This window comes from Synchiropus splendidus, chromosome 1 (genome assembly GCF_027744825.2).
Source record: "Synchiropus splendidus isolate RoL2022-P1 chromosome 1, RoL_Sspl_1.0, whole genome shotgun sequence".
Classification (NCBI taxonomy): domain Eukaryota; kingdom Metazoa; phylum Chordata; class Actinopteri; order Syngnathiformes; family Callionymidae; genus Synchiropus; species Synchiropus splendidus.
In genome coordinates this window covers 50,869,642-50,881,984 of record NC_071334.1, presented here as the reverse complement: position 1 = coordinate 50,881,984, position 12,343 = coordinate 50,869,642, and positions in this window count along the sequence as shown.

Here is a 12,343-nt window from a genome sequence, read left to right as displayed (position 1 = left end):
GGTTCCTCTGATTACAGATTCTTCACGTGCCTGCACATCCAGTTGACCGGAGCACAGTTACCGACGGTGAATTCCATGTTGGAATTGTTTCCGGGAATATTCAGCTGCTCCCTCAGCTCGCAGCTGCGTTCCGTTATTTAAAGAGCAAATATAATAGTTACAGAATTTTGAATGCAGTCATGAACGTCGAGGTGCCGCAAGGCTCGGTAATGTGCTGTCACAGACTGTTTACCTCCTTCATGTGGCCTCCACCAGAGCAGGGTGGGGGAAGAGCTGAGCTTGGAACGATCTGTCACTGTCTCTTATCCCCAACTCATCTACAACATCTCCTTTTGTTCTCCGTTGGTCAGCAGTTACCACTCTGCTGTTATCGAATCAAGGCCCAGTGATTTCATTTCAGGTCCTTCTGTTAGAGAGGTATATTTTCAGCATGGGACCACAGATTCATGGGAATTGTGCATCTATTATACAATATTAATATTGTTGGAATTGCTTGTGCCACTAATAAACAAGTTATTCACAGACGGAAGAATGCTGAATGTGAAAGTGTCCGTGAGAAAGAGAGAGGTTACAGTTGGAAGGAGTGAAGCAGACAATAGAGGCCTTGTAGGCGGGTCTAAGGTCAGACAGAGGCGGCTGGAAAGGAACCATCTTCTTCAGGGCTGGTCCTGATAAGAGCCACCTGGGTCCGAAGGAGGGGAGCGTGTCTTGTGGTCGTTGCCATGGTTACGGGGGAGCCAGCGACTGACACTGGTGTCAATGTCTGAGGACCAATCAGACGAGGACAGAGTCCACGTGAAGAAGTTTTGTGTATAAAGGGGTCAAGGTCTCAGATAGATTTTTGTCGCTCTACCGGAGGACTGCTAAGGCTAAGTCAGGTGTAGCTGCTGACCCAGAATTCTGTGTATGTATGGGACTCCTCTGTCAGGATTTCTTGGATGTGACTTGTTGGTTTCTTGGTAGTCATTCTCACGAGACGCGCGGAGATACACATGAGGTGTATCTCTAACAGGATGCAGACAACCTACACAGTACAGTACAGTATATCATCGCCAGTGTTGGTGTCTGTTGTCCACCACAGCATTGCCTAAACACCTTTCTTAATAAGGGACACACTGGCACTTTACATTCTTCAAGAGAAAACTAAGACTGCAGCCAGAACCAACAGTGTTATCAAGTCAATTTTGCCCGTACAAATGACTTAATTCAATGAAGCGTGCGATAAGTTTATTGTCGAGTGAGACCAAACATTTGGAACAACAAACAGCCAGACTGAAAACATAGAGGCTGAATTAAATAACGTTCATAAATTCTAAAATCTAAAAATCTCTGCCGATGAAAGGTTCAACTCCAAAATGATTCATGAGGCGGGATGCACACACACACACACACACACCTGTTTGTATTTCTATCCTTGTGGGGATATTGTGGGGACCTCTCGTTGCCATAACCCTTTCCCCACTCTCTCACCCTAAACCTAACCAACCAAAACAAGTGGCTGTCCTTAACCAAGACTCTGAACCCAAGTTGAAGCAAATTCTAATGACCCAGTTATTTTGAAGTTTTAACCCTGAAATTGAGGCATAAATGGTCCCCATGAAGGCATAAGGTCCGCACAAGGAGGTCAAGAATTGGTCCCCACAAGTGACGATAAACCGGGTATACACACATAGGTTTGTCGCACTTTGTTCGGTCCAATCACCGACATACTGTAATGCGATCTCTTGCTTTTCATCTTTAAATTAACCATCCAAAACACATGGCTACACGGAACCAAACAGCGACAGATAAGGCTACGACTCAATTTCAAGTCCCCCCTGCAAAAGGTCCCCCATAAATTGCAGCACATCATGTTTTGTGGGGGCATTTTATTGCCATAACCCTTTCCCCAGCCTCTCACCGTAAACCCAACCATCCAAAACAAATGTCTATTCTGAACCAGGACCAAACTGAAACCCAATTATAGTGACCTAGTTATTTTGATCCTCAAACTGAGGCTTAAGCTTGTGTGGACCAGCAAAAGTCCTCGTACTATAGCTATACAAGTTCACATACACGCACATTTATATGCAGTGTATTGCAGCCTCTGACACTGGGATCCCTTCTTGGCTGGGTTTACAGATCAATAGTTCATCAAAAATCTCTTTGATTGCTTCTGGATATTGCCGTCTTCTGCTTTCATCATTGAGCCCAGTCCACACACAAACACAAATTGATTCTTAGAAATTAGGATAATTCTCCTCGTCCTGTCAGCGGATCAAACGCAACATCGCAGACAGAATCAATATGAACTGAGCAGAAATGCGACTGGGAAGAGCAAAAGCAGTGTATTGTCTCAGTGTTCTTTTTCACTTTCACCGTCTACTCAAAAATACACCAGTAAACTTTACATAAAAGCACTTCACAGATGACGTTCATTTTTATTTCTTACCTTGAAGGGACTACATTAGCTACAGAAAGATTTGTTGAAGGTACTGAACGCTGAAAGCTAGTCGACATCTCAAGCCAATAATCACCCAAAATGTCTAACATGGTTTATATAAAGAAAGAGAAATGTTGCTGTTACTGACTGCGGATGGCAATAGGTCAATGAAGTCCAATTGTGTCATGTTCTTCCGGTCTACATGCAGCGAAGAGACAATCGAGCTATGAGTAGTTCACCTCCGTGACAAGGGGTGGCGCCTTCTTCAGTCCGTCCTTTTCTTGTGACTGTGGAGGAAGAGCAGTGGAATCTGATAGGTAGCAAGGAGCCGTTTCAGACTGTTCTACTGAACTGTGTGGACAGCGCTGGTGCTGACTGGTGAACTAGTTTCACTTCAGAGGTCCAGAATCAGAGAGCGATGGTTCAACGCCGACGCCGTCAACACGCTTCCTTTGGCAGATTTTGGAATTAAAGTCTGATGTTTCTGAATAAAATTAAATATTCAGGAGACTCTCTTGTCTTTGTACAAGAATGATAGATGTGAGGTAACTAAAGCACAGAGTCACTCTTTGGATAACTGGCGCGAGCCTTGACCAGCTTAGCAGCCATGCTAACGTTTGCTAACATGGAGGGAATGTCTCCTTGAACCAAGGGAAGTTGAAGACAAATCTGCAGATCATTGTTGTGAGTTCCAAAACACAGCTGATATCAGGTTTGTCATGTGATCACCGCAGACATGGGCTCAGACCGAGGTACACACACACTGCACATCAGGTTCCACACACCACTTCTCTGTTGTATAGAAGGTTATTAGACATCATTAGACCAGGAGTTTGTTTACTTCTGCTGCATAGCTGAAGCTCGCGGAGCCGCGCATCACCCAGCCCGATCATAGTCCAGCTACTGGCTACATTCGAGTTCAGTCCAGCTATAAACCACATTATCCAGGTGGTGTTGTCCGACTCTCTCTATTAAGCTGTTTACATACATTTTAAAAGTCTGACCCAAGCAGGACTAACACTGTTACTCAGGCTTCGGAGCCGTCATGTGACCGCACAGTGAAGGCACACCCATCGACAGCACTGAGAAATTTGAGCTATGATCCATTGTACTTTACAGTCTGTTTGCTGGAAAACCACAAACTCTTCCATACAATGCAGAGGTGGAGGATCATTGGTTTGCACCCCCTGGACCACTAAACCCACCTTTCTTGCTTATAGCTCCTCTATGTGAGCTGCTCATCAATTCCCATCAATGAACGTGGCCACCAGGGACTTCAGGGAGCGACCTCTTGACCTGAAAACCCACTTATCTAACCTTGAGAATACTGCTTTATTGCCTCGCTGCTGCCTTGATTCACTTATCTTGTCTAGTCATCGCAGAAACACACCAGCCCGCTGCTTCCCAGCGAACCCACTCAGGATCCAATATATGAGTTGCAGTCCGATGGAACTAAACTCATACACTTCCACAACAGCACCTGCAACAACAGGCTCATGCTTCCTTCAGTATTGATTTTAGAGCTCCTCCTCAGAGGTTGGGGTCTGGAATTGGGTGGCTTCATTAGTGTTGGCAGCCGGAGAGGAGGCACGGCTCCACTCGGAGAGGAAGATGTTGGGAGATTAAAGCAGGTACCGGTATTGATCGGCAGATGGATGGAAGTTAGGTGACTATTGATCCGCCACCGATTTATGGCCGCAACATAAATTGGGTGAATCAATGAGGCAAATAAAGAGCGAGCGCATCAGATCCCAAAATATGATCTTCTGTGTGTTCCCGGAAACAAAAAGGAAAATATTCCCTGCAATATTGGAGTGTTTACGCCGCGATGATCCAATTTAAACCTCATTTTGGCTGCAAATAATGTGTGCGCTGACATTTTTCTGTTTTGTCACCTTCATTCAGCGAGTCTCCGCGTCTCTGTGGAGCATTTTGACCTTTTCAAATGACCTTTGGATCAATACAACAATAGATACAATTCAGCTTCTTTTATATTCATGAGGCTCCACAAAAGAAAGAGCAGTCTGCATAACATTAGCACAGATGGAATATGGAGCGTAAGAGAATGTGCCCGAAAAACACCTGAGTGAGTAGAAGCTAGTGATGGGAAGTAGCGGTCTGAATGAGTTTATTATTCTAAGTTGCTTTACGGCAACGGAAACTGTAACGTTAAGTGGGTCATGTTCAGAGATGTCTGGAGAAATGGATAAAAAATACTTTATTTTTGCTGGCATCAGAACACCATTACATAAGTATTGCAATGAAATACATTAGATAAAACGAGATGATGATTTTCTCTGCAGCATGAGGGAGCACAGCCAAGCCCAACATCATCATTGTATTTCTCCAGAGAAGAAACACTAAGGAATGAAGATGCTGGGACCCACTTTCTCTGACTGAAAACATATGATCCGTGTGGACAGGGCCTCTGTGATACAGATCTGATGCGCACAGAGCCCCAGCCTTTGTCATCCCGAGCAGTGCGTCATCGATTCCATGATCCTGAGCATCCTGCAAACGAAACATTTTAGGCAGACCTATTTTTACAACTTCACAGATGGAGTCTCCTTTCATTCTCTCTCATCTCCCTTCACCGCATGAGTTGAATTATTTCAACCCATTACCCGTGGATCCACCTGGATGTTGAGGCGTCGCCTCCATCTGTTGAAAGCTCTGACACCTTCACATCAATGTTTGGTTCCACTTTTAAATATAGCTGCCAGACTTCAGTTCCACAAGTTCCATGGTCTGTTTCTAGTGATTTAGTTATTATGTTTCTTTTGGAATTTTTCTGTTAAAAACACACAGAAAACCTCCATAATCATGCCCACCCCCATGATGCATTGTGTTTGCCACATATTTCAATGTTTCCACTTCATATTAATAAGCACTGTCAATAGATTAAAATTTAAATCTCAATCAATCGCACTAAAGCCGAATTTACTTGCGATCAATGGCAGATGAATCACACGTTTTGTATCCGTTCAAAATGTAACTTAAAGGAAGCTGTTCTCAACAGAGTGGCCAGTAACATTTGTTTACTCCAACTGGGGCAAAGTATGGCCTGGGGGCCATATGTGGCCCTTAGCCTTCATTCATGCTGCCCTTATGAGATCATAGCGAAAACAGCACAAAATACTTGGGTTTTTTTTCATCATTCATTACTAATTGAATTCAAAATGTAACCCATTATTTATTTTTAGGTAGGAAAACTAAAGAAAAGACCTAAAATAAGTAGTGAGTATATTTATATATTCTTCTTCCAACAAAGCTATTAATAGTTTGAAATCGAATTGAAATCATTTTAATGAGCAATGCTCAATTTAACAATATTTATTGTCTATCAAAATATGAATAAAATACATATATTGAAAAATAGCTCCAGTATTTATGATCGCTATCGGAGATAAATGCAAATAACATGTACCATCCAATCACTTATTGTATAACGTTTTCTTTTTTTCCTTTCACCGTTTCGTAATATTTTAGGCGCTAAACTTCAAGAATATTTTTCTTCTGTCCTTCGGTCGTCAGCCTCTCACAAGAGTCAGAGTATAAGATGTGGCCCTTTGGAAAATGTAATTGCCCTGAGCCTCAGAGGCTCTGAAGAGGCTCAGCAACATGCTAACAGCATAGCATTGTAAACGTTACTGGCCACTCTGGTGTTGACATCGTCTGCCTATAACTTTCATTTAGAACAGGTACAACGTGTGGGATACAATTGGCAATTGTTGTCAGTTAACTCAGTGTGTTAGTGCGATTAATTGAGATGAAACACTTTTATCTTGACAGCCCTAGGTGTAATACATGTGATCTTTAAAAGAAACAGATCATTATTCTGTAGGGCCGGCAGCACAGGTAGCAGAAACCCAGCACCTCATTGTCTTTCTGGGGTGGTTACATCAAGGAGGATACCTGTTGTCTTCATCCATCTATATGGGCCGTGGGTCAGAGATGTCTTTGTGGCTCAGCAGACTGAAGAAGCATGGAGCACAAACAAGTCAACTGTCAAAGAAAAAGTGTGGATGTTTCAAGACAACATGTGGATTTCACCACCATCAGCAGAGCACATTCCAGCGGAGATGTCACCCGCTGTCAAGTGGCTGCAAAATAATGTTTAATAATAACCGTGGCCCAGCAGAACCGAGAAAACCTGGACATATTTCACTGGATTTCCTGCCAAAAAGGCTTCATGGAAGGAATGTAAGTTTGTCCTGGATCATTAAACCCACCATCATCCTCCCCACCCACCCCCACCTGACTCCTCTCCACCTGTCATGACGAACAGCTGCAGGGAATTCAGATGCTGCACGGGATGCTGATGCTAACATGATCAGATAAGAGATACCCCGACCAAATTAGGTCAGCCTCGGTCGGATCATTGCGCCTGTCTGATTGAAGCGAGGTCGGCGCCCTCACCTTGTCTGGCACACACACACTCGCACACTGTACCCTGGCAGACCCGGGCGGTAATAGCAGAGCAATATGGTCATGGTCCAGCGCGCAGCAGTGGGCCAACGCCTGGAGACCTCAAAACACAGACACTAGTCAAGTGCGCGCCGCTTTATGGACGGTGAGTCAGAGACTGAGGAAGGGGCATGTGCACACTTGGATTTGTCACAAGACCTTAATTTAATGAAGCTGCAGTGCAAAGGTTACCGGGGCAACAGGGTCGTAAACATTGGTATTACTATGACTATCGACTGCTCGGTTGATTGACAGCTCTTTTGAGGAATTCCTGTAGTTTAAACACACTGAAGGCGTGTGGATCGATAGTTCTTCATTTACAGAGCTGCGGATAACTGCCAGCAATGTGAAAGGTGACAGGCAGCGGTGATGACCCCGCAAAACATTAGATTTACTGGCGGTGGAGAGATCGCTTTGGTCGGCATTGCTTTCATCGCAGCTGCAACACTGACTCACATATTTCTAAGACAGTTCCTTTCATGTTGCGCAATCTTTCTTCCCACAACACAGACGCACTGTACAAGAAGGGTCAGGGTCGCCTCCATCTTCTGAGGGGACTCTGGTCCTTCGGCGTGTCCAGACCCCTGCTCAGGACCTTTTATGACTCTGTGGTAACCTCAGCCTTCTTCTACGTGTCTGTCTGCTGGGCCCCGGGCAGCACAGAGCAGGACTGGATGAGACTTAACAAGCTGGTCAGCAGGGCCAGTTCTGGACTCAGGGGAGGAGGAGGAGGTGAGTGAGAGGAGAATGCTGGCCAAGCCCACCTCCATCAGGGACAACAGCTCTCACCCATATATATATATATTATATATATATATAATTTCTCCTTGGTGAGGTCAATAAAGTCTGTCTTCTTATCTTCCATTTTGTTATTCTACTATTCTATTCTATATGACTACTTCTTTTAGCCTCGACTATGTTGATGGGCCATCGTGAATCACTGTGGTGGAATAAAAAAAAAAAGCCTACAGCTGACAGTAGTCAATAACATTCCCCTGTTCATTGCCATTTTAAGGAGAAAAATAAGCAGTTAACGCCTCAAAATCAGAATCAGCTTCTTTGTCAATGTCAGCGAGAATCCCACCAACTAGGAAGGTGCTTTGGCACATCGTGCAATAATAAAATAAAATAAAATAAAACAATTTACAAACAACAAATGCTGTTGACAGATTCATCAGGGAAGGCCTGTAGTTGTTGTTAGATCCAAGGCAATTGGATTCTCACCTTGAGTGAGATCACAATCTTGTCCTGTTGTGTGTCATTTCAAATTGTTTAATCATTGAAAATTGAAAGGTGATGAAGGATACCTTCCTGCATGTAAACCAAAATCCCACCTGAGGAGGTAGGAGACGTTTGGCGAGGCATGACAACCAACATCTTCCATCGGACTAGGCGCTGGGGTTGCATAGTTCGATAACTGAAGCATTTCACGGTGTACATGCATGAAAGCTGTTGTGATAATGGGATTCATTTGGTGGTGTCCTCCTTTACATTAACTTTTATGTAACAGTGGAGACGTTTCTTTGACACTGTTTCGACAAACAAACCCGCTCTTGAGAGTAGGATACGCACCTCCCCATCCTGCAGAGGCAAATGTTGATATCACATTGGGTAAACTTTGTTGGTCCACAGCGCCCTATCAGTGTTTGTTTCGGACAAAAACTGGCCCTCGCAGTTTGTTTTCCACAGCCTCCTTTGCCACAACTGATGATGGCGGTCCCTTCTTCTTGATGGATTAGATTAGGTTAGCTCCGTCTCTTGCTTGCTGTGAGCCACTACGATTGGTCTTCAACAGGCCACATGCTTCCTCTGTGGATCATAAATGCTACATCCACTCAGAGACGCTGTCTGTTTATTTCTGTGACACTTTCTGGCGTCCGCAGAAAATGATCTAAAACAGTATAGTACACATTCCAGGCCTATAGTGTGTGCTGTAATGCTCTAATAACAAACTAAGAAGACGTCATGGTGCATAGCATAGTAGCCAAAGAAACCCAGAAAGAGACATTGGTGTGGACCATTGATAAGATCAAGCTGTTATTATGAGTCACACTGAACTCTAAATCGACTAAGACAAGAGAGAGTGGCCTGGGACATGTGTTATCAGACCTGTGGGCACCTGCTTTTGGCTCCATTGACACTGGTGGGGTAGTCATCTGTATGAAGTGTGTGTTGGGTTACGAACATGGCGTTTTCAAATGTAACCAATGTATTGTCAGAGCGAGAACTTTTGAGGATACAACCGTCTTTGTGTGGACACACATTGACTGAGAATGAAAGTAAGCACACTGCGAGTATGTCCGAGCAACAAAAGACCCAATACTGCCTTGGTCTGTGGGTGATTCGTCACCTTGTCTGCTCTGTGTGCTGCCCACGGTGAGATAACACATGACACATACCTGCCTTATTACTGCTGTTTCCCTCTGGTGCGTTTGGATTACATTCTTCATCACAGTCTTCATGGTCACAGACACATCAACCAGCACTCTCTTCTTGTGGAATTCCGGCGCTCACTCCTCCGCTCTGCTTTCTATTTTGAAGGTTTCATTTTTCCTCCTAACAGTGAAGGACTCCAAAGGCAAGGGTACATTGCTGGTAGTAGAGGGGAGGGGAACAGCCCATTTAACATTCCATAGGGACAGGGCCTTCTGTCCGTGCTCCACATTCTGTTCATCTGTATTACTGCACATCTCCACAAAGCTTATGGATACAGACCAAACGGAGCAGTACCACTGGAAACCATGGGGGGCAGTGTTGCTATTATTACCCGATACATAGCTCTAATGAGACACAAAGAAGACATAACAATGCTGGAAATTCTCCGTCCTCCAGTGGTGATATATTTAACATCCTCACTGACCACCGCCTCCTGCAATGCTGCCTCTGTTTTCTTTTTTCTGCGATTATCACTGCCTCTCTCACAGTCGCCTTTTTTGGTTTTGGAGTTTGTTGTTGTCATAAGCATTTGACTGTGGGCTGCTCCCCCTGGTGGATACATTGGTGACCAGCAACACCTACGTAAAGAGCACATGGACGCATGTGATCAGTGACGCAACATCGTTTGAAAACGACAGGGACATATACGTACATAAAGAAACGTACACAGGCCTTTAACAAAACCAAAAGGTGGAGCTTCTGCCCATCTTCTTCTACGCCCATATATCTGACTACATGTCGGAGATAAAGAATAGTCGATTCATGAACAAGCCATCTGGGATCAACCGAAAGTGAATGTCACTGGAGTTTCATTCCCTTCCCTGCTGTAAAATGAATGAAATAGTATTTCAAATTAACTTTACACATTAGAGCTAGAGGCTGCTGAGTGCTGTGACCCCACCGCAGCAGATGCTTTTTGGATACCTTAGTAGGATGATCGCTGTTTGACTGACTGCTGCTAACACACGATCTCCACAGCATATTACCGCCTGACACAATGTTTTCCCCCCAGACTAACAGCAAATGAAGAGACACCAGTTGAACCCTGGAAACCATCCAGATGACCGTTCAGTGTGAGGCTTCTTAATTTCTGAAGGTTTCCTGACCACTGGCAGCAGGATCATGCTGGTGTGTGTAATGCAGCCAAGAAGAGTTAAATCAGCCCTGAGGCCGGTAATGTGTGATGAACTGGTGTGAGCGCCCCCAGCTGTCAGCTAGCATTAGCCACTTCTGTTAAATGATACTGGTCATTACTCTGGAGGCTAATGAACGCGTCTAATTGTTTAACTGGTCGGTGTCTCATATGACTCACGTGTATTTCCGTCACGGCAGCAGCAGCCAAACGTAAATACACAATACCCGATGCATTTCTGTGGATTTGAACACACACCATTAAGGTTCTTCTAAAAGTGTAGGAACAGAATATTTGTAAAATAAGAGCAATAGAAGCAATTGCTGTTTTAGAAATGTTATAATACAGTAATAAGTGTAGTTGCAATGACAGTGGTCATGGCATCACTTCTTGTGAAAATGCCCTTTGCATTCTACAGCATTTATACATAAACTGTTACCGCCTTAAAAAAGAGAGAGACACAACCTCCCACCATTCCTCTTTGGTTGGTGATCCTAAGCTGAGAGGAACAGACAGAGAAGGAAACAAGCTTTCAGTACTTCCGGTCTTCTTCATAAGCCTTCCTGGTTGACTCTTTCTATGTCTTCTTCCATTGCAACTGTGTCTGGCCTCCCTGATTCCCCTTTCATAACTCGCCAAACTGCTCCTTCTTAGTCAGTCCCATTGAAAACCAAGGCATCTGCAACTGCTTCTTGTGCTTGTGCTAGAGCTACTGTAACCCACACATCATGGCAAGCCTCACAGTCTCCTCCCACTCCACCATACCTACACTTTCCTCTTCGCCTCCCTTGATTGCTGTTCTATACCAAAATGCATTTGGCTGCAACTGATGAGTAAGTTTTTATTATTTTTTTTCCAAGTATGCAGAAAAAAAAATGAGTCAAAGAAGGGTAACTTGTCTCCTGCAAGGAAAAAGGGCAGGTGCATGACCACCTCTAGGGGTGCATATGTGCGTGTCCCATCTGCAGCCCTGGCCCTTTTTTTAATGCTGAAAAATCATTGACAATCCCTCCGGACAACTGAAGACGAGAGATTAAAACTGTAAGTTTCCATGTGGTTCCTGACTTCATGTTAATTTAACCTTACTGTTAAACCATTGTGGGAATTTGTGGCTGCAGAAATGTGCAGCATTGTTAAACACAACAGTGGGCCACGGCCGCTGAAGGTTTTCATAAACAATAAATCTGCACGACTGGTCCAGACGTGTTAAACAGTGGCTCCATCAATCACTGACATTCTGAAATAAAAAGTTTTTTTCTTTTCTCATGACACTGTGAAATCTGCCTCGCTGTTTTGATTCCTCTGGCTCCAGACATGACAGGAGTTATTTTTGCCCACTTTTAGAGCCCATTCCTGGTCGGCAGCACACGCACTGTAATCCGAACAGACAGTGCTGTGAGACAGTGGCAAGGTTTTACGTGCCTTCAGAAATGTCACAAATCCTTTCCTGCAGCTCCACACGCCAGCATGTGCATGTGACGATTTGAAATACATGGAGTTTAGCAGCACGACTGTTTCTCACAGCTAATTCACTGGCAGGATGAAGCTCCGAGCCCATGGTAAATGTCAGACTGAACCTTATGTGAAGTGAGCGTTAAACGGAAGGCTGTTCCAGAATGAGCAAATGGCAGTAAACAAAATATTGTACATTCCTCTTCTGCATCTTTAAACACAATCGAAGTGGTGCTAAATCGTCAGCCTGTCATTCTGACCTTCAAAGTTTCATCTGTCTGGACCGGCTCATCGCCTTGGCTGACCTTACAGGAGCATTGGAGTCCTGCTGAGATGAGCAACTGAGTCATTACAATCTGTCTTGTAATTCATTCTGACACAATTACACTTTCAATATGCCTCCACTAGCATAAAGACTCGGCATGTTGATGTAA